The 20,669-nt window shown below is 45.5% G+C and overlaps 1 long non-coding RNA gene and 2 pseudogenes across 4 annotated transcripts; 2 read left to right on the top strand and 1 right to left on the bottom strand.

Annotated features, from left to right (window-relative positions):
* Positions 1-132: 132 nt before the first annotated feature.
* LOC117190556 lies at positions 133-20,001 on the bottom strand. Of its 4 annotated transcripts, XR_004473747.1 has the most exons (7): positions 19,728-20,001; positions 5,778-6,294; positions 5,401-5,581; positions 5,145-5,283; positions 1,441-1,602; positions 1,161-1,292; positions 133-1,102 (listed from the first exon to the last, which is right to left on the bottom strand). It is a non-coding gene; the product is annotated as an uncharacterized LOC117190556 (long non-coding RNA). The 4 variants fall into 4 exon arrangements; XR_004473745.1 differs by lacking the exon at positions 1,441-1,602 and having other exon boundaries at positions 136-1,102; XR_004473746.1 differs by lacking the exon at positions 1,441-1,602 and having other exon boundaries at positions 136-1,102; positions 19,458-20,001.
* LOC117190555 lies at positions 9,373-11,182 on the top strand (annotated as a pseudogene).
* LOC117190554 lies at positions 14,244-16,361 on the top strand (annotated as a pseudogene).
* Positions 20,002-20,669: the final 668 nt, after the last annotated feature.

Consider the following 20,669-nt stretch of genomic DNA (forward strand, 5'->3'; position numbering starts at 1 on the left):
CCAGTGGCAGTGTTGGCAGTGTTTGCCCTATTCCCTTTTAATTATTTAACATCCACATTGTTGTTATATTCAAAGGCTAATATATTTTTATTTATTCTGTTTTTTACTTATTTTATATATTCAATGTTTTTGTTTTGTTTCTGTACGTTTATAACCCATGGGAAATGGTAAAATTTTCTTTTAGTGAATAAATGTATTTTATAATGTTCTAAACAGCGTAGAGTTTGACATCGGCTAACCCCATGCCGTAGAACAGGGGCATTTGGATTCTGCCTGGGGGCAGACTGGCCAATGGTAGGTAGGACAAGTACGGCCTGAGATCGAGGCAGACTAACAGAACCAGCAGAGGCAAACGGATTGAGTTCTTCTCTTGTTTTTTTTGGGGATAATGAAATCAATGTTAAGTGGTATTCTCTATCCCGGAATTCTAGCTTCTCCCTACCACGCAAATCATTTAGAAGTAATAATGACGAAAGACGAGCCTCAGCCGAAATATCCCGAGTGCGCACCTCGCCCATGCCCAAAAAACAAAAGTAATATTTTTACAACATTTTTGACGGGTTGAATGCAATGCGGAACAACCAAATAAAAGAGCGCTGCCATTTCATCGTTAAACAAAAGTTTAACAGCTTTATAAAACCTCCCATGACCAACAAGTACAAACGGCCTATATTTAGGAGGTAATTTCAAGCGAATCTTTGTGGTTCCGGCTGCCTTCCTGCTGTTCTCCCGCCAGGAGCACATTGGCCGCATCTCGATCGTGACTTTCTCAATGGCTCCTATGTGCAAAGGATCGTGGCTCCGGGTCTCGTTGGGCCGGATGGCATTGTCATTGCTATCGACTGGTTGGTCGACATCTAATGTTGTTCCGCTCCCGCTGTACGGCAAGAATATCTGTGCTGTTCCTTTTTCAATGGCCAGTTTGGCCATTCGCACTCCCGCTGGATCGTTTTGCAGGATTTCCCCGGCGAGCCTTTGAAGCTGCCGTGCGTATATCGCATGCCAAGGCCATTTCCCGACCACCACCCAAAGCAGCGCCATCCAATGCGGCGATTACGGGCATCGGAAATTGTTCAATGCTAGTGAACTCAAACTCAAATGCCTGGAATCAGAATAACACTGTTGAAAATCTTTAAAATTACATTGAATGTAATTTGTACCTGTACGCTCCTTCAAATCAACGCCTGTACAGAAGATGCCCGGTGTGAGACCCAGTTAATTTCGTCTAAGATTTCGCCAAAGGCATCATTTGTGGAGGATCAATTGCCAATATTTCTATTTGTGTTCGTGCGCTGTACCAGACAAAATAAATATAAATATATAAAATTGATATTTTCTGGAACCGAATATTAAAAGAGATGAATATGATAGAATTTTTAAGAAGAATAGAAAATGTTATGTCTCAAATGTTATAGTATAGTAACATTAAATTAGATGAACCTTTTAAAATTTAAAATCTTGTTCGATGTTAACGATCAAATTTTCCACAAGAATTCCAGTAGAATTTTTAACAAGAATTAAATGAGCTCCAAAAGTGATGTGTCATGCACAAGCACACATACAGCTAATCCTCAGCCGCATTCCAGAGCGTAAAACCAGTTGCTTAAACAGGAATAGACATATGTACATATAGTGCTTTGCCATATATGTAATAAGCAAAGTTATGGTCTGAATGACTATGAAATATGAACTATAGAAAACTCGAATAGGCGGCTAGTATCTCAACAATGTATTTAATGTGTTTAATATATTCCAAAAATATTCAAAAAATTACCACTAAAATAAACATATGTTATATATATTAGTCTATAAAATCAATTTTTATTGAGTTATATTATTGTTAAGTGTTTTGCCCAAAGTTCATTTATTTTACATAGGATAGGGTAAGGATTAACAGAGTCTGAGGAGATAAATGATTCATAATCCTTCTTTAATTCCAGATGGAGGGCAGTGAACGCCTCTTGGCCAACACTATACAGCCCTTCGACTTTACCATCGACATCTTGGGCGGCTGCTTTTCTGGACTTGCTCCTCCGCGTAAGAAGCGAGTATATCCGACCCCATTGAGTATATTTATTCCTAATCAGCATCAATAGCGGATTCGATATACCCGTCCGGGCTTGGTGAAATCCACCCCGTTCTAATGTTAATTTTGCACTTGTATATCCCCTTTCCAAGACTGTTTGCATTTATCCTCTATTGGTAAGTTTTGGTATTGATATGTTTCTGGCAAACAAAAACTGCTGACCTGGTTGCTTCGTAAATATACAGCATGATCTAAATGCCTTTATTTTTTCAATCGCTCAAAAGAGCTTCTAAAAAGAAGCAAAACGACGGTAGAAAGTGCGCGAGTTAAGGAGATCAAAACATCTTAAAGGCAACACCTGTCTAGTTAGCACATCTGACAAGCTATAACAGTTATATATATCAACGTTCCGATAACCGAATCGGGCATGTCAAATAGTGTTAAATGTATGTTAATGCAGCAATTATGATTCGTTTTGTTGTATAAAAGGCGAGCAAAATGTATCCGTTTTGAAAACGGCGAAATCTTGCTTTTTTTGAATATAAATCGGACCATTTTTGTGAAAGTCAAAGCCAGAGCCTGCCTGCATGAGTAAAATGTTTAATATTGAACAATCTTTTTCTAATTTTACGTGTCAAATGGCCTTTAATAGCCTATTTTAAAACTCATTATTTAAGCCCAATACTATCGATGGATCGATTTTTTAGGTCAATAAATTCAAACCTGTCGAATGGCGTTGGTTTAACACCTCTAGTATAAACTCACAACGTTCCCACTCGTATTTTGCATGTGAATTTAAAAATATGAAATCTGTACAACTGGTTTTGCTGACTTTTTGTGGAACAAAAATCTCTTTGATCAATAAAATTCCACAATTGTGGAAGTCGAGTCTCACTGACTGTAAGCTTTGTATTGAAAGCTTTTGGCTGATACAAATAAATTACTTGACATGGCTCTGTGGCTACATCTAACGACCACGAGATAAACCAGAAATTCTACATTACCTATACATACTAATACACTAATACTAATACAAGAGTTATTCTTTAGAAACATTAAATTTATTAGATATTACGTTCCATATGGATTATTATTTTACAGACTAGGCAAAAACAGGTGCAGCGCAGTCATACATTCTCACCTCACAGGACATTGACAAATAGGCACCCACGCTCTCGATCTTAGTAAGAGCATCTGGATGGGATAATAGCTGACCTTACGTCTCACGGCGCAGGAAAGGGAAGATCCCAAGAGGTATCACATCGGACCGGAACAGTCGAGCGAGCCTGGCAGCCGCCTCTACATAATATACAGCTACATAATATACAGTTACATAATATACGCTATATACAGCGAAAATTACCATTAAACGTATCGATCCGAAAAAAACCACATATTTTATATTATACACAAAAGTAAATATGCACCGGAACAAAGTTCAATATTGACAATGTAACTTAAGTCTTCCTTCTTCATGAAAATATCTTATTTCGTTCAGAAGCTAATAATTTAGCGGGCTGAAATGGCCGAATGGCGTGTCAGGTGTTTTTATACCCGATACTCAAAATGAGTATTGGGGTATATTAGATTTGTGGTAAAAGTGGATGTGTGTAACGTCCAGAAGGAATCGTTTCCGAGCCCATAAAGTATATATATTCTTGATCAGCATCAATAGCCGAGTCGATTGAGCCCTGTCTGTCTGTCCGTCCGTCCGTCCGTCCGTCTGTCCGTCCCCTTCAGCGCCTAGTGCTCAAAGACTATAAGAGCTAGAGCAACGTTGTTTTGGATCCAGACTTCTGTGATATGTCACTGCTACAAAAATATTTCAAAACTTCGCTCCGCCCACTTTCGCCCCCACAAAAGACGAAAATCTGTGGCATCCACATTTTTAAAGATACGATAAAACCAAAAACGCAGAATCGTAGAGGATGACTATATGTTCTAGAATGTAAAATCTCAACCAGATCGTATAATTATTATAGCCAGAATCAAGAAAACAATTTCATTCTTTCTCGCTCTGTCTCTCTCTAACACACAGGTTTCATGGTCGGTTTTGCCAATTGCAAAATATGAGTTCGAGGATCTCAGAACCTATAAGAGCCAGAGCAACCAAATTTAGTATCCACATTCCTGTGATATCGGACCTTGACCGTTTCGTGTCCAAATTTCGCCACACCCCCTTCCGCCCCCGCAAAGGACGAAAATCTGGGTCATCCACAAATCTCAGAGACTATTAAGGCTAGAGTAACCAAATTTGGTATCCGCACTTCTGTTAGATCTCACTATAAAACGTATATCTCAGAATTTCGCCCCACCCCCTCCCGCCCCCACAAAAGACGAAAATCTGTTGCATCCACAATATTGCAGATTCGAGAAAACTAAAAACGCAGAATCGTAGATAATGACATATCTATCAGATTGCTGAATCTGGATCAGATATGCCCAAAAGGAACAAATCAATTTGCACTGGCTACGCAGCGCCCGACGTCACGCTCAGACTGATTTTCTGTCTCTCTCGCACGCACTCTTTGTCGTGTCGTTTAATATTAGCGGCGTCTGTCGGAGGAGAGCCATACTGACTAAGTATCGGGTATAACTGTAGAGTTGCGGTGTCCGCAGCAACTCACAACGTTCCCCCTCGTTTTTTCTCGATTTGGGACTATAGTATATAGTATAGTCTATTCGTGAACACTTTTAGGGAGACTTGCAAGTATGGAATGGATTCCTGCAGAACTCAGACGCAGATCTACGTACCCACGTATTCACAATGATTTTCGACCTAAGAGTTATAGTGCCGGATTTATCCAGAAGGGTCGGACACGAAAAGACCCTGTCCTTCGGGTACCTGCATATGTACCTTATTTGGTAGTTAGATTATCGTTTCTTTCGTTTTAATACTCTTTGCTAGCGACAATTATCATAGCTGATTTAATCGCTGTATGATTTGCCTAATCTTTACTTCTCGTCCCACGAAGCTCGCTGCTACTGATCAGTCTATAGCCCATCTCTCCCAAAATATCGGCCATGTACAAAAGGTAAATAGTATCTTACTGATATACATATGTATGTACATATGTAAGGGCGCACACTTACTGGTGGTACCTCGTTACGCACTTACCAATGCACGGAGCGCACTCGACGCCGCCTCCGATGGCCGTCGCAAAGAAGTACTCCACGCTGCTCAGCTCGCGATCGGTAGGAGATCGGTATCTGGCTGCACTTGCCGCTGCCCAGGTGGGTCTGCCAGCAGGTGCCGGCTGCGGAGGGAGGAGAGCAAGATTTGGGCAGATTTTTATTAGAATTAGAACGAAACAGTCGACCTAAGCGATACGACATGCGCTGGATATAGCCACCATAAATATTGGCGTGTTTACCAAATGGAATCCGTAGGGAGTGTTCCTGCCGCTTACTAACTTGAGGCAGAAGTCGTTCCAACGATCCCAAATACCGCAGCATGCTGGAGGGGGAATTCGCGGGCCGGTCTTTTTTTGATCTGTTTGTTTTGTTTTGATCGACCCGGCATGCCAAGCAGTGAATGCGATACAAACAACAGCTCTGCCGTGAGAAATTGCGTCATATTTGAATAAAATGTGTCACATTTGTCGTTCGATCCGCCAGGGCAAGGGCGAGCGACCGACGCACAGCCGCAGGCACGAAGGGAGAGGAGATATATTTGGAGACACAGAGGGATGATTTTGGGTCATTCTCTCCTCAAGCAAGTGTGAGTCAGAAAAAGTATCTGGACACTTACCCGCCGCCGGCCGCATATTAAGTAGCAGCAATCCGAAAGCAAACAGAGCCATCGACACCGCTTGAGAAGTGGCTCGCAGGCGGGTCCTCCTCCGATGTGGACTAGAACCAGATAGGGGTTTCTGTTTGCCTTGCTGCTTATGGTGTTCACGTGCCATTGACACCTCGTCACTTGGATCGCGAGTACCGGGCGTGCGTCTATGTCTCACTCGGTCCGCATTGACGTCACGGCCATGGTCGCCAGCAGCCCTGACACAGCCATCGTCATTCCCGTCACTGGCCAATTCTTGCAGAGAGTTCCATGCGATTACTATAAATAAACTTAGAATTGATCTACTTTTGTGGCTAGTAGTTGTCGTCGATGTCGATGCCACTGCCGTTGCGGACGATTCGGATGCTGCTGACGTCTTTGACATTGTTGCCGCTAATTGGTTCGGTGGTGTACGCGCTTCCGCTGATGCCACAGGAAGTGCGCGGATCGTCGGCATTTCTCTGCGTTTGAATTTGTACGAGGGTTGCTATTTATATTTCGGGAATAGGAAATAAGAACAACAATTTTTAAATGAAAATGGTTTTATTGTTTTTCAAAATATTCCCCCTGATGATCAATACACTTTTGCATTCGCTTGAACCATTGGTCATAGCAGTTTTTCCACTCCTCTTGAGACACCTCCAAAACATGGTTTTTAAACTCTTCAACTGCTTCTTCGGCGCTCGTAAAACGTTGACCACGCAGTTTTTTTTTGATGTTAGGGAATAAAAAGAAGTCATTGGGTGCCAAGTCAGGACTGTAGGGAGGATGAGTCATAAATTCGACGTTTTGACTGCTTAAAAATTCACCTGTTTGTCGAGATGTGTGCGAGCTCGCATTGTCATGATGGAGAATGATTCGTGCTCGGCAGTTGGTTTTTTCGAATGTCTCCGAAGACCTCCGGCAAACAAATGGTCGTGTACCACTCAGAATTGACAGTCCTACGTTTCTCTAGCGGAACAGTGGCCACATGACCCATTCTCCCGAAGAAACAGGCGACCATTTTCTTCGAAGTGCTTCGTGCTCGAACAACTTTTGTTGGATTTTGCTCATTTTGAAACCCCCACACGGTCGATTGCTGTTAAGTTTCCGGCTCATACGCATATATCCATGAATTATCACCTGTCACGATTTTATAAACATCTTTTGAAGCACCTCGGACGAACTTTTTAAGCATTTCTTTACTCCAATCGACACGAGTTTTTTTTTGAGCGAGTGATAAGTTATGGGGTATCCAACGAGAGCAAACCTTTTTTACAACTAAGTGTTCATGTAAAATGGAATGTATTGAAGTGGAACTAATGTGCAAGGATGCCTCTATCTCACGATATGTCACATGTCGATCTTGCACTATCAGTTCACGCACACCATCGATGTTTTGTGGCACAACAACCGATTTTGGGCGACCTTCACGGAATTCGTCAGCGACTGAACTACGACCACTATTAAACTTTGCAAACCAGCGATAAACTGTCGTTTTTGATGGTGCTTTCTCGCCATATAAAGAACTAAGTTCATCAACACATTCTTGTTGGGATAATCCAAGTCGAAAGTTGTGAAAAATAATCCAACGAAAACGCTCTCGAGAAATTTCCATTTTTTTGCCAAATTGTTTTTTAAGTGATCGTGAACAAAACAAAAACCTATTGTACATAAAAACGTTGTACGTACATATGTGCTTAAAAATGACAAAGTTTATTATGGCGTTGCCAGATTTTACGTATTGGCTTTAGTATTGCCCATTCCCGAAATATAAATAGCAAACCTCGTAATTTGATTTTAAAAATGTCAAATTGTTGTGGCTGTTCGTTTGATGGTGATGAGGCATGACCAGGCGATGGAGAACGGCCAAAGCTGTGGATAAAAGACGCACGCGCAAAAAAGAGGATGAGATGAGTTCACTTGCAAGTTCCAGGTTCCATTATAAAATGCACAAAGTTCTTGGGATGGAGCTCTTGGGCATCGCTATCGCAATGCAGGGAGGGAGTGCGAGTGCAGCCACTTGGCCGAAGAACTCGCTTCGGGCACACAATCTTTTGTACAAGAACGACAAAACGGCAGAGAGCCAACAATTAAGTCTCAAACGTTAAGTTGACATTGAGCAGGCGGTTTTCAAAATGCGACTACTAAAAATAAAGAACCTGTTGCTGTCGCCGCTTGTAGTTGTCGTGGCGTTGTTGCCTTGCCGCACATTATGCAGCCGCGTCCCCCTCCGTCTGGCTCTGAGAGTCCGTCTCTGCCCCCACCTCGGTGTCTGCCTGTCTGTCTGCCTGTCTGTCTGTCTGTCTGCCTGTTTGTTTGTTTGGTTGTTTGCTTGGGTCGCTAGTTTGGCATTTGCTTTACTTTGGATGCCATCGCGGTTGCCACTGCAATCGTCATGACACTAAGGACGGGCTCGAGACAACATATGCAGGGATTGGGCAGGCCGGAGCAGACATGCAACAATTTCTGCACAGAGAGGCCAATGAAACGTGACTGTAGTGTGGTTTTTCTCAAGTATCCTAATTTGGCCGACTCGCGAACGTCCTTGAGGCGATGACAACAACCGCCTCCTCGTCCTCACGGAGGCAGCGGCGGAGCCCTAATAGATTAGCCCACTTGAAGCGGTTCCCCCCGAGTGCGGGCCGCCATTACCGAAAGTTCAGCAGCTCGAACGGCTCCTGCTGCGGATGTTGCCGTTGCATGCAGCTGCAGCAGGCACCACCAGCATGCAGGCAGGCGTGTTGCCTGCCCTTTTCAGGTGAACACTTAATGACCCACTGCGTCATGGTTCCTGTCCAAGCCAGTGTCCGTCGCTCGGACCGAAACTTATGGCGTTAGCATGCGCTGTGACATTTTGTAGGACGCTCCAACTGCAGTTTCCTCTCTCCGTCTGTGTCCACAGCCGTCGCACACGCAAACATACACGCAGCTCAAGCTGCATTCCCGCGTTGGAGCGGAAAGACGCCTGCCCGGTGGCTATTTTTAGACCTGGTGCAGTCAATGGGTTTGCACTAGTATAACCCCTGCGGAAGCTATCGCAAATAACTTTTTTACTACTCGTACCGATGCACCGATGTACCGATGCACCGACACGTGCGGAGAGAGGGAGTCTCTCCTCAGGTGTCTAACGTTTAGATAGATCTGATATGATCTGGGATATGGGACTTGGGGTATCTTCATGGTCCTTCGAATGATCGAGAGCTTTTGTTTGCGTGCGAGTCGAAATTTTGGGCCGCGATAAACAAAGCAATTTCGTATCTCTCGTTATTTTTGGGTATTTAATATTATTTCGGTCGAATAAGTCGCGCATTTAGTTACTATACATTCTCTTGATCCCCTTCCCGTCTGCTTGTTGCGCTTGTGTAGATTCTTCCTTTGCATGTTGACCTGGACGACAAGCAAAGGAAAGTTTTTACACGCAGAACAACAACGCACGCCCCGCGACCCTCGCGACGCAGCCAGTGCAATACATTGAAATGCAAAACTACGGCGTTGGAGCCGCAGCCGCGACAGCAGCAGAAGCTCCAGCCGTCAAACGCCGTACGGACAGCTATGAGGCTGCCCAGCATCACCAGGACACTACACCGACAGGCGCACATCCAATCCACACCAGTGGCCCCCGTTGTACCCATGCCCGCTGTGCCCACCACTGCTGACGGTCCCATTTCTGTGGAGGGTCATGTGGAGCAGCCAGAGTTCTCGGGGCCTACGTCTTCCGCCTCCTCCTATTATGAAGAACGCATGAGACGAAAGCTGCAGTTTTACTTCATGAATCCCATCGAGAAGTGGCAGGCGAGGCGCAAATTCCCCTACAAGTTTGTCGTGAAGATTGTGAAGATCTTTCTGGTGACGATGCAGCTGTGCCTTTTTGCCCACTCGCGTTACAACCACATCAACTATACGGGGGAAAACCGATTAGCCTTCTCGCACCTGTTCCTGAGGGGCTGGGACTCGTCGCGTGAGGTTGAGAGCTATCCACCCGCGGTCGGTCCCATCGCCTTGTATTTGAAATCGGAATTCTATGACACAGTGCAGTATGCAGTCAACGGATATGCCAATGTGAGCCGATCGATTGGCCCGTACGACTATCCTACGCACAACAATACAATGCCGGCGTTGAAGCTGTGTCTACAGAACTATCGAGAGGGCACCATATTTGGTTTCAACGAGTCCTACATCTTTGATCCCCACATCGACGAGGTGTGCGAATCGCTGCCACCGAACGAGACCAGCATCGGAGTGGAGAACTATCTTAGGCAGCGCGGAGTGGAGGTCAATTTCGCGTCTCTGGTGTCGGCACAGCTGACGTTTAAGATCAAGACTGTGAACTTCAAGGCCAATGATGGACCCTTGTCGGCTCCAGATTGCTTTAGGTTCGAAATAGCCATACTGTTCAACAACCGGGACCATGACGGCCAGATGTTATTGTCGCTGGATGCCGAGGCGACGCGATTGAAGTGCCATGGAGCTACCGAGGCGAATATCGGAGGCGAACTTCGACTCCATGCTAAGGAGCGTGATCAATATATTTGTCCTTCTTATCCTTATCCTTTGCCCTGTGCACGAGGGGCTTGTGGAGAGCATACCTTCTGAGATGCACGACTGTCAACTTTTTCCGGTCGCATTTTGGCAAGGACTTAAGCTTCGACGGTCGCCTGGAGTTCGTCAACTTTTGGTACATTATGATCATTTTTAATAATATCCTGCTGATCATTGGGTCTGCTCTTAAAGAGCAGATCGAAGGACGCTACTTGGTTGTGGATCAATGGGATACCTGCTCCCTGTTCCTTGGCATCGGAAATCTGCTTGTGTGGTTTGTAGTGTTGCGGCTCCAAAGATTCTGCGATTCCTGATTGTCGCCCTGCTGATCTATGCTGGATTTGTCTTCTGCGGCTGGCTTATTCTGGGACCCTACCACATGAAGTTCCGCTCGCTGGCCACCACCTCTGAGTGTTTGTTTGCGTTTATCAATGGCGACGATATGTTTGCCACCTTTGACACCCTGTCGAGCAAGGCCACCTGCTTATGGTGGTTCTGTCAGATCTACCTGTATTCCTTTATATCGCTCTACATTTATGTAGTGCTGTCTCTGTTTATTGCCGTCATTATGGATGCCTACGATACGATAAAGGCGTATTACAAGGATGGCTTCCCAACCACCGATCTCAAGGCATTTGTTGGCACCCGCACCGCCGAGGATATCAGCTCTGGCGTCTTCATGTCCGATCTGGATGACTTTGACCAGACAAGCTTCGTGGATATTGTGAGGAGCATTTGCTGCTGCGGCTGCTGCAGACGCGAGCAGGAGCCCGTCCAGCCCAACAGCGGCTACACCAGCCTCTCGAGTATTATGAAATAACTGGGTGCTCCATAGATAGTTTGGAATCATTAAAATGTTTTTGTTTTTTGTTTTTGTAGTTAGTCTGTCATCAGCTTTATGTGTGTAGTGGCGTGGTAAAACTGTTATTAGCTTTTTGTATTAATTTGTTAATTGCCAAAGCACTTTAACCGAGAGAAACCCCAACGTACGTACCTTTAAGAGTTTCCAACAAATAGCGGCTCAGAATCAGCTTTGACCAGGGAAACGCGCCAGTTGGCAATGCAACTGCTTGCATTTGTAATGAACGATATTATGTGTATACTGTGTGTGATATAAGTCAGAACCAGAATCAGAATCAAAACCAGAACCAGAGAACAATAGAAATTAAAGTATGAGAGCTATTTTTGCCGGGAATATGGACATGGATCAAGTCCATGGGAACAATTGCATCCGAAACGAGTTTACGTACAAATATGAAATATGAGTCACTGCATATAAATGCGTCACATTAATAATACAGAAACCATAGGTACCTAAGTATCCAATAGGTAATTATACCCGATACTCAAAATGAGTATTGGGGTATATTAGATTTGTGGTAAAAGTGGATGTGTGTAACGTCCAGAAGGAATCGTTTCCGACCCCATAAAGTATATATATTCTTGATCAGCATCAATAGCCGAGTCGATTGAGCCCTGTCTGTCTGTCCGTCTGTCCGTCCGTCCGTCCGTCCGTCCGTCCCCTTCAGCGCCTAGTGCTCAAAGACTATAAGAGCTAGAGCAACGATGTTTTGGATCCAGACTTCTGTGATATGTCACTGCTACAAAAATATTTCAAGACTTCGCCCCGCCCACTTCCGCCCCCACAAAGAACGAAAATCTGTGGCATCCACATTTTTAAAGATACGATAAAACCAAAAATGCAGAGTCGTAGGGGATGACTATATGTTTTAGAGTGTAAAATCTCAACCAGATCGTATAATAATTATACCCAGAATCAAGAAAACAATTTCATTCTTTCTCGCTCTGTCTCTCTCTAACACACAGGTTTCATGGTCGGTTTTGCCAATTGAAAAATATGAGTTCAAGGATCTCAGAACCTATAAGAGCCAGAACAACCAAATTTGGTATCCACACTTCTGTGATATCGGACCTTGACCGTTTCGTGTCCAAATTTCGCCACACCCCCTTCCGCCCCCGCAAAGGGCGAAAATCTGGGGCATCCACAAATCTCAGAGACTATTTAGGCTAGAGTAACCAAATTTGGTATCTGCACTTCTGGTAGATCTCACTATAAAACGTATATCTCAGGATTTCGCCCCACCCCCTTCCGCACCCACAAAGGACGAAAATCTGTTGCATCCACAATATTGCAGATTCGAGAAAACTAAAAACGCAGAATCATAGATAATGACCATATCTATCAGATTGCTGAATCTGGATCAGATCAGATCATTTTTATAGCCAAAAGGAACAAATCAATTTGCACTGGCTACGCAGCCCCCGACGTCACGCTCAGACTGATTTTCTGTCTCTCTCGCACGCACTCCTTGTCGTGTCGTTTAATATTAGCGGCGTCTGCCGGAGGAGAGCCATACTGACTTAGTATCGGGTATAACTGTAGAGTTGCGGTCTCCGCAGCAACTCACAACGTTCCCCCTCGTTTTTTATGTTTACGATGAAAAGTTTGTAAGAATAACCAAAATGCCCTCTGTAAACTGTATACAGAAATTACAATAAAGAAAGAAAAGTTACTGTACCCGGAGATATCGCGAATTCCTCAAAGCTTGCAGACATTTCTTTCGGGGACCGTGGAGCCAACAGTGAGGAACGGAGCGGCCACGCCAGAGGCACAGCAACCAAAAATGCAAGGAGCGCCGCAGCAACAGAAAGCAGCAAGCAGCAAGAGCGGACAAGCAGCATGGCATAAAATGCATTCTCGCCAGCAGCAACTGCATTGCCAAGCACAATATCACGCATACACATCCGCAATCCCACAGATAAACACACACACACACACCACACATACAGTTTTGGAGAGTTTGGGGCTTGGGTCTGTCTGGATACAGCGAATGCCTTCTCGAGATGCAGTTTGACCGTTGGCCGCCGCTTCAAAAGACCTGTTTTTATGTTTTTGGGCATTTATTCTGGATCTTTTTTTGCTCATTTCTGTTTGTATTGAATTGCATTTTTTGCTGCGCCGATCAGAGTCTGCTGATGCACTTGGGCAACAAGTGCATAATTTCAACCTTAAGACCGGAGCTGGCCAAAAAAAGCATCAAGCGTGGTGCTGAGTTTCACTGCGGTTCCAGAGCCTCCCTTGAAAGGGATTCCAGTATAGGAAACGTACCGCCTTTAGTTACATTTGCATTTCGAATTTTGCATACTCGTATTAGATTAGCCCGCTCGCATGTCAACTCTCAGCCCGGTCCACCTCTGCCCAGTGCGTATCATGTTATGAGTCGCATGGAGTCGGAGTCTACGGCGGAGTCAGAGTCGCAGTCGCAAATGCATGCACTGAAGCACGTGCTATTCGTGTAGCCAGAAAACTGATCTCCCAGATAGAGCTCAGTAAATTTGGGAAACAATGTTGCGCTGCCCAAAAAGCACAGCGAAGAAGTTGAACCCAGCTCCAAAGCTGTTGAGGATGGGATAAGTTGGGTTTAAGTTGGTCGACAGCTGCAGCACCCCGTCCCCCGTGAAGCCACTCAGCGAGTGACTTTGAGCCCCGTTCCTGTTCCCCCATTCCATTCACGCTTTTCCCAGGCTAGGCGATTGCGCAATATGGTGGGGGGGGGGGGGGGGGGGGGGGGGGACTCAGGACTGATCCAGCTGTTTAAAGCACTGTCCGTTCCGCGGAACGCCGAATGTCTTATGTTTACGAGTGTGTGCTCTTCTGTGTGCGTTTGCCCTGACCTGCCACACTGACGTGTGGGCTCAAATCAGAAAAGGGTCAACATATTTGATTTCATAAATAACAAACAGCCCGCAAAACCGATACCGTTCCAGACTCGTTGGAGCCGGCGTTGGAGCCGCAGCCGCGACAGCAGCAGAAGCTCCAGCCGTCAAACGCCGTACGGACAGCTATGAGGCTGCCCAGCATCACCAGGACACTACACCGACAGGCGCACATCCAATCCACACCAGTGGCCCCCGTTGTACCCATGCCCGCTGTGCCCACCACTGCTGACGGTCCCATTTCTGTGGAGGGTCATGTGGAGCAGCCAGAGTTCTCGGGGCCTACGTCTTCCGCCTCCTCCTATTATGAAGAACGCATGAGACGAAAGCTGCAGTTTTACTTCATGAATCCCATCGAGAAGTGGCAGGCGAGGCGCAAATTCCCCTACAAGTTTGTCGTGAAGATTGTGAAGATCTTTCTGGTGACGATGCAGCTGTGCCTTTTTGCCCACTCGCGTTACAACCACATCAACTATACGGGGGAAAACCGATTAGCCTTCTCGCACCTGTTCCTGAGGGGCTGGGACTCGTCGCGTGAGGTTGAGAGCTATCCACCCGCGGTCGGTCCCATCGCCTTGTATTTGAAATCGGAATTCTATGACACAGTGCAGTATGCAGTCAACGGATATGCCAATGTGAGCCGATCGATTGGCCCGTACGACTATCCTACGCACAACAATACAATGCCGGCGTTGAAGCTGTGTCTACAGAACTATCGAGAGGGCACCATATTTGGTTTCAACGAGTCCTACATCTTTGATCCCCACATCGACGAGGTGTGCGAATCGCTGCCACCGAACGAGACCAGCATCGGAGTGGAGAACTATCTTAGGCAGCGCGGAGTGGAGGTCAATTTCGCGTCTCTGGTGTCGGCACAGCTGACGTTTAAGATCAAGACTGTGAACTTCAAGGCCAATGATGGACCCTTGTCGGCTCCAGATTGCTTTAGGTTCGAAATAGCCATACTGTTCAACAACCGGGACCATGACGGCCAGATGTTATTGTCGCTGGATGCCGAGGCCACGCGATTGAAGTGCCATGGAGCTACCGAGGCGAATATCGGAGGCGAACTTCGACTTCATGCTAAGGAGCGTGATCAATATATTTGTCCTTCTAACCTGCGCCTTATCCTTTGCCCTGTGCACGAGGGTCTTGTGGAGAGCATACCTTCTGAGATGCACGACTGTCAACTTTTTCCGGTCGCATTTTGGCAAGGACTTAAGCTTCGACGGTCGCCTGGAGTTCGTCAACTTTTGGTACATTATGATCATTTTTAATAATATCCTGCTGATCATTGGGTCTGCTCTTAAAGAGCAGATCGAAGGACGCTACTTGGTTGTGGATCAATGGGATACCTGCTCCCTGTTCCTTGGCATCGGAAATCTGCTTGTGTGGTTTGTAGTGTTGCGGCTCCAAAGATTCTGCGATTCCTGATTGTCGCCCTGCTGATCTATGCTGGATTTGTCTTCTGCGGCTGGCTTATTCTGGGACCCTACCACATGAAGTTCCGCTCGCTGGCCACCACCTCTGAGTGTTTGTTTGCGCTTATCAATGGCGACGATATGTTTGCCACCTTTGACACCCTGTCGAGCAAGGCCACCTGGTTGTGGTGGTTCTGTCAGATCTACCTGTATTCCTTTATATCGCTCTACATTTATGTAGTGCTGTCTCTGTTTATTGCCGTCATTATGGATGCCTACGATACGATAAAGGCGTATTACAAGGATGGCTTCCCAACCACCGATCTCAAGGCATTTGTTGGCACCCGCACCGCCGAGGATATCAGCTCTGGCGTCTTCATGTCCGATCTGGATGACTTTGACCAGACAAGCTTCGTGGATATTGTGAGGAGCATTTGCTGCTGCGGCTGCTGCAGACGCGAGCAGGAGCCCGTCCAGCCCAACAGCGGCTACACCAGCCTCTCGAGTATTATGAAATAACTGGGTGCTCCATAGATAGTTTGGAATCATTAAAATGTTTTTTTTTTTGTTTTTGTAGTTAGTCTGTCATCAGCTTTATGTGTGTAGTGGCGTGTTAAAACTGTTATTAGCTTTTTGTATTAATTTGTTAATTGCCAAAGCACTTTAACCGAGAGAAACCCCAACGTACGTACCTTTAAGAGTTTCCAACAAATAGCGGCTCAGAATCAGCTTTGACCAGGGAAACGCGCCAGTTGGCAATGCAACTGCTTGCATTTGTAATGAACGATATTATGTGTATACTGTGTGTGATATAAGTCAGAACCAGAATCAGAATCAAAACCAGAACCAGAGAACAATAGAAATTAAAGTATGAGAGCTATTTTTGCCGGGAATATGGACATGGATCAAGTCCATGGGAACAATTGCATCCGAAACGAGTTTACGTACAAATATGAAATATGAGTCACTGCATATAAATGCGTCACATTAATAATACAGAAACCATAGGTACCTAAGTATCCAATAGGTAATTATACCCGATACTCAAAATGAGTATTGGGGTGTATTAGATTTGTGGTAAAAGTGGATGTGTGTAACGTCCAGAAGGAATCGTTTCCGACCCCATAAAGTATATATATTCTTGATCAGCATCAATAGCCGAGTCGATTGAGCCCTGTCTGTCTGTCCGTCTGTCCGTCCGTCCGTCCGTCCGTCCGTCCCCTTCAGCGCCTAGTGCTCAAAGACTATAAGAGCTAGAGCAACGATGTTTTGGATCCAGACTTCTGTGATATGTCACTGCTACAAAAATATTTCAAGACTTCGCCCCGCCCACTTACGCCCCCACAAAGAACGAAAATCTGTGGCATCCACATTTTTAAAGATACGATAAAACCAAAAATGCAGAGTCGTAGAGGATGACTATATGTTTTAGAGTGTAAAATCTCAACCAGATCGTATAATAATTATAGCCAGAATCAAGAAAACAATTTCATTCTTTCTCGCTCTGTCTCTCTCTAACACACAGGTTTCATGTCGGTTTTGCCAATTGAAAAATATGAGTTCAAGGATCTCAGAACCTATAAGAGCCAGAACAACCAAATTTGGTATCCACACTTCTGTGATATCGGACCTTGACCGTTTCGTGTCCAAATTTCGCCACACCCCCTTCCGCCCCCGCAAAGGGCGAAAATCTGGGGCATCCACAAATCTCAGAGTATATTTAGGCTAGAGTAACCAAATTTGGTATCTGCACTTCTGGTAGATCTCACTATAAAACGTATATCTCAGGATTTCGCCCCACCCCCTTCCGCGCCCACAAAGGACGAAAATCTGTTGCATCCACAATATTGCAGATTCGAGAAAACTAAAAACGCAGAATCATAGATAATGACCATATCTACCAGATTGCTGAATCTGGATCAGATCAGATCATTTTTATAGCCAAAAGGAACAAATCAATTTGCACTGGCTACGCAGCCCCCGACGTCACGCTCAGACTGATTTTCGCACGCACTCCTTGTCGTGTCGTTTAATATTAGCGGCGTCTGCCGGAGGAGAGCCATACTGACTTAGTATCGGGTATAACTGTAGAGTTGCGGTCTCCGCAGCAACTCACAACGTTCCCCCTCGTTTTTTATGTTTACGATGAAAAGTTTGTATGAATAACCAAAATGCCCTCTGTAAACTGTATACAGAAATTACAATTAAGAAAGAAAAGTTACTGTACTCGGAGATATCGCGAATTCCTCAAAGCTTGCAGACATTTCTTTCGGGGACCGTGGAGCCAACAGTGAGGAACGGAGCGGCCACGCCAGAGGCACAGCAACCAAAAATGCAAGGAGCGCCGCAGCAACAGAAAGCAGCAAGCAGCAAGAGCGGACAAGCAGCATGGCATAAAATGCATTCTCGCCAGCAGCAACTGCATTGCCAAGCACAATATCACGCATACACATCCGCAATCCCACAGATAAACACACACACACACACCACACATACAGTTTTGGAGAGTTTGGGGCTTGGGTCTGTCTGGATACAGCGAATGCCTTCTCGAGATGCAGTTTGACCGTTGGCCGCCGCTTCAAAAGACCTGTTTTTATGTTTTTGGGCATTTATTCTGGATCTTTTTTTGCTCATTTCTGTTTGTATTGAATTGCATTTTTTGCTGCGCCGATCAGAGTCTGCTGATGCACTTGGGCAACAAGTGCATAATTTCAACCTTAAGACCGGAGCTGGCCAAAAAAAGCATCAAGCGTGGTGCTGAGTTTCACTGCGGTTCCAGAGCCTCCCTTGAAAGGGATTCCAGTATAGGAAACGTACCGCCTTTAGTTACATTTGCATTTCGTATTTTGCATACTCGTATTAGATTAGCCCGCTCGCATGTCAACTCTCAGCCCGGTCCACCTCTGCCCAGTGCGTATCATGTTATGAGTCGCATGGAGTCGGAGTCTACGGCGGAGTCAGAGTCGCAGTCGCAAATGCATGCACTGAAGCACGTGCTATTCGTGTAGCCAGAAAACTGATCTCCCAGATAGAGCTCAGTACATTTGGGAAACAATGTTGCGCTGCCCAAAAAGCACAGCGAAGAAGTTGAACCCAGCTCCAAAGCTGTTGAGGATGGGATAAGTTGGGTTTAAGTTGGTCGACAGCTGCAGCACCCCGTCCCCCGTGAAGCCACTCAGCGAGTGACTTTGAGCCCCGTTCCTGTTCCCCCATTCCATTCACGCTTTTCCCAGGCTAGGCGATTGCGCAATATGGTGGGGGGGGGGGGGGGGACTCAGGACTGATCCAGCTGTTTAAAGCACTGTCCGTTCCGCGGAACGCCGAATGTCTTATGTTTACGAGTGTGTGCTCTTCTGTGTGCGTTTGCCCTGACCTGCCACACTGACGTGTGGGCTCAAATCAGAAAAGGGTCAACATATTTGGTTTCATAAATAACAAACAGCCCGCAAAACCGATACCGTTCCAGACTCTCTGGAGTGGAGCTTCTAAGGAAACTGTTTGTCATCTGCCGGGGCGGACGCGGAGCCAGCAAAAACAGGAAATTCATTTCGACAAAGTCAGCAGATTTGTCGCGAGATTAATGACTTCTGGACAGCGCCCCTACCCACGCGCCCTTTCAGCGCCTGCCCCTCATCCCACCATTTGCATATGACAACAGCAACAGCAGCAGCCACAGCAGCAGCAACAACAAAAGCAGCAGCAACAGCCATAGCGGCAGCAGCAGCAGTAGCAAATGCAGGACCTTCTCGTCGGGCAAATAAAAATAAATATCTGCCCACATGAAATCCGAGCTCTTATTGAGTCTGTCGATCGCGCCCTTCCCTCTGTTGAGTTTTTCTGCCACTGCAGTGGTACCAATAAGTGGGAATGAAAATAGCGACCTACTCCGAAAGTTGTGCCCACGCAATGGTGTCAATGAATAATGAAAATTCCAACCCCGAGAGCGGACCTCCTCTGTCTGTTATCTCACCTTTTCAGCGTTTGTTTAGCGATGATTAGCCCCGCTCTGTGGCGGCTCACAGACTGGCTGCGACCACGCGAAAATTGTCGATGGTTTTTGCCTAGTGGCTAGTGGCTAATGGCTAATAGTGGCTCTACTTTCACATCTTGTTTTATCAGCTCGTTGGCCTGTCTTCAACACTTGTGGCAAATGCAACTCAAAAAAATGATAAAACCGAATGAACCGAATACAACACAAAAATATTTCGTGGCCAGAACAGAAGTGAACAAGAAAACGTACCTGAAAATGGGTAATTCAAAATGGAAAACTGCAAGCTCGGCAACGATTTGTGTTTTGCTTCCGCTAGCTGATCGCTCTTTTCGCCGAGCTTTCTGAAGCAAAAGATTCTCGGAAGTTTTCGCTTGCTCCGCACTTGTCTGATTTGGAACACTACTCTAATATAACGTCTTTGCCGAATCAAAGAGTAGGGTAAGTACTGAACGTTTAACTTTAACGGCGTAAACTGTCTGCGGCGACACCAATTTCCGTTGTTTCCTTTTCCGCGGCCGTTAAAATTGTGCCAAACAGTGCGGCAGTGCTAACATTAACATCCAATGAGTGGGAAAAAGTCTCTCAAGTCGGAGCTGGATTCGGGTTTGAGTTCGACGTGATTGCGTTTTGTATGGCAAAATCACTCAAAGTCAAAACGCATCGAACCGCATTGCTCAAACCAAGTGGTGGCGTCGCGTTTGAACAATCACGCTCAAACCAAACGCTCACACCACAGAGCGAGAGAGAAAAATGTAAGAGTCTTTAACATAAAATTTAACATCGGACGTGTTTAACTTAACATTGGCCATGCACTATGAATGAACTTAAAAACAACATATAGCGGCTGCCAGTATAAGAAGTATAACAATAAGACCGCTTTAAAAAAGTGCGATAGTTGAGGCAACCTTTACTATTTTTAAAGATTTTTAAACATTAACCATATTTGTATATTGGTAGGGGTAAGGGATTAGTTTTGTGGTGGATTGAGTAGCACGCAGGAGAAATCGGCATCAATAGCCGACTCGAGTGACTGTCGGTCAGTCCGCTCTTCTTGTTCGACGCCTAGTCCTCTGAGACTAAGAAGAAAAGCAACAATTTTGTTTTGTAGACTCGTGACCCACAAAAGGCGAAATTCTGTGGCATTCACAATTTGCGTATTGCTATATTCATAATCATAACGAATGACTCTAC

Source organism: Drosophila miranda, assembly GCF_003369915.1.
Source record: "Drosophila miranda strain MSH22 chromosome Y unlocalized genomic scaffold, D.miranda_PacBio2.1 Contig_Y1_pilon, whole genome shotgun sequence".
Lineage (NCBI taxonomy): Eukaryota > Metazoa > Arthropoda > Insecta > Diptera > Drosophilidae > Drosophila > Drosophila miranda.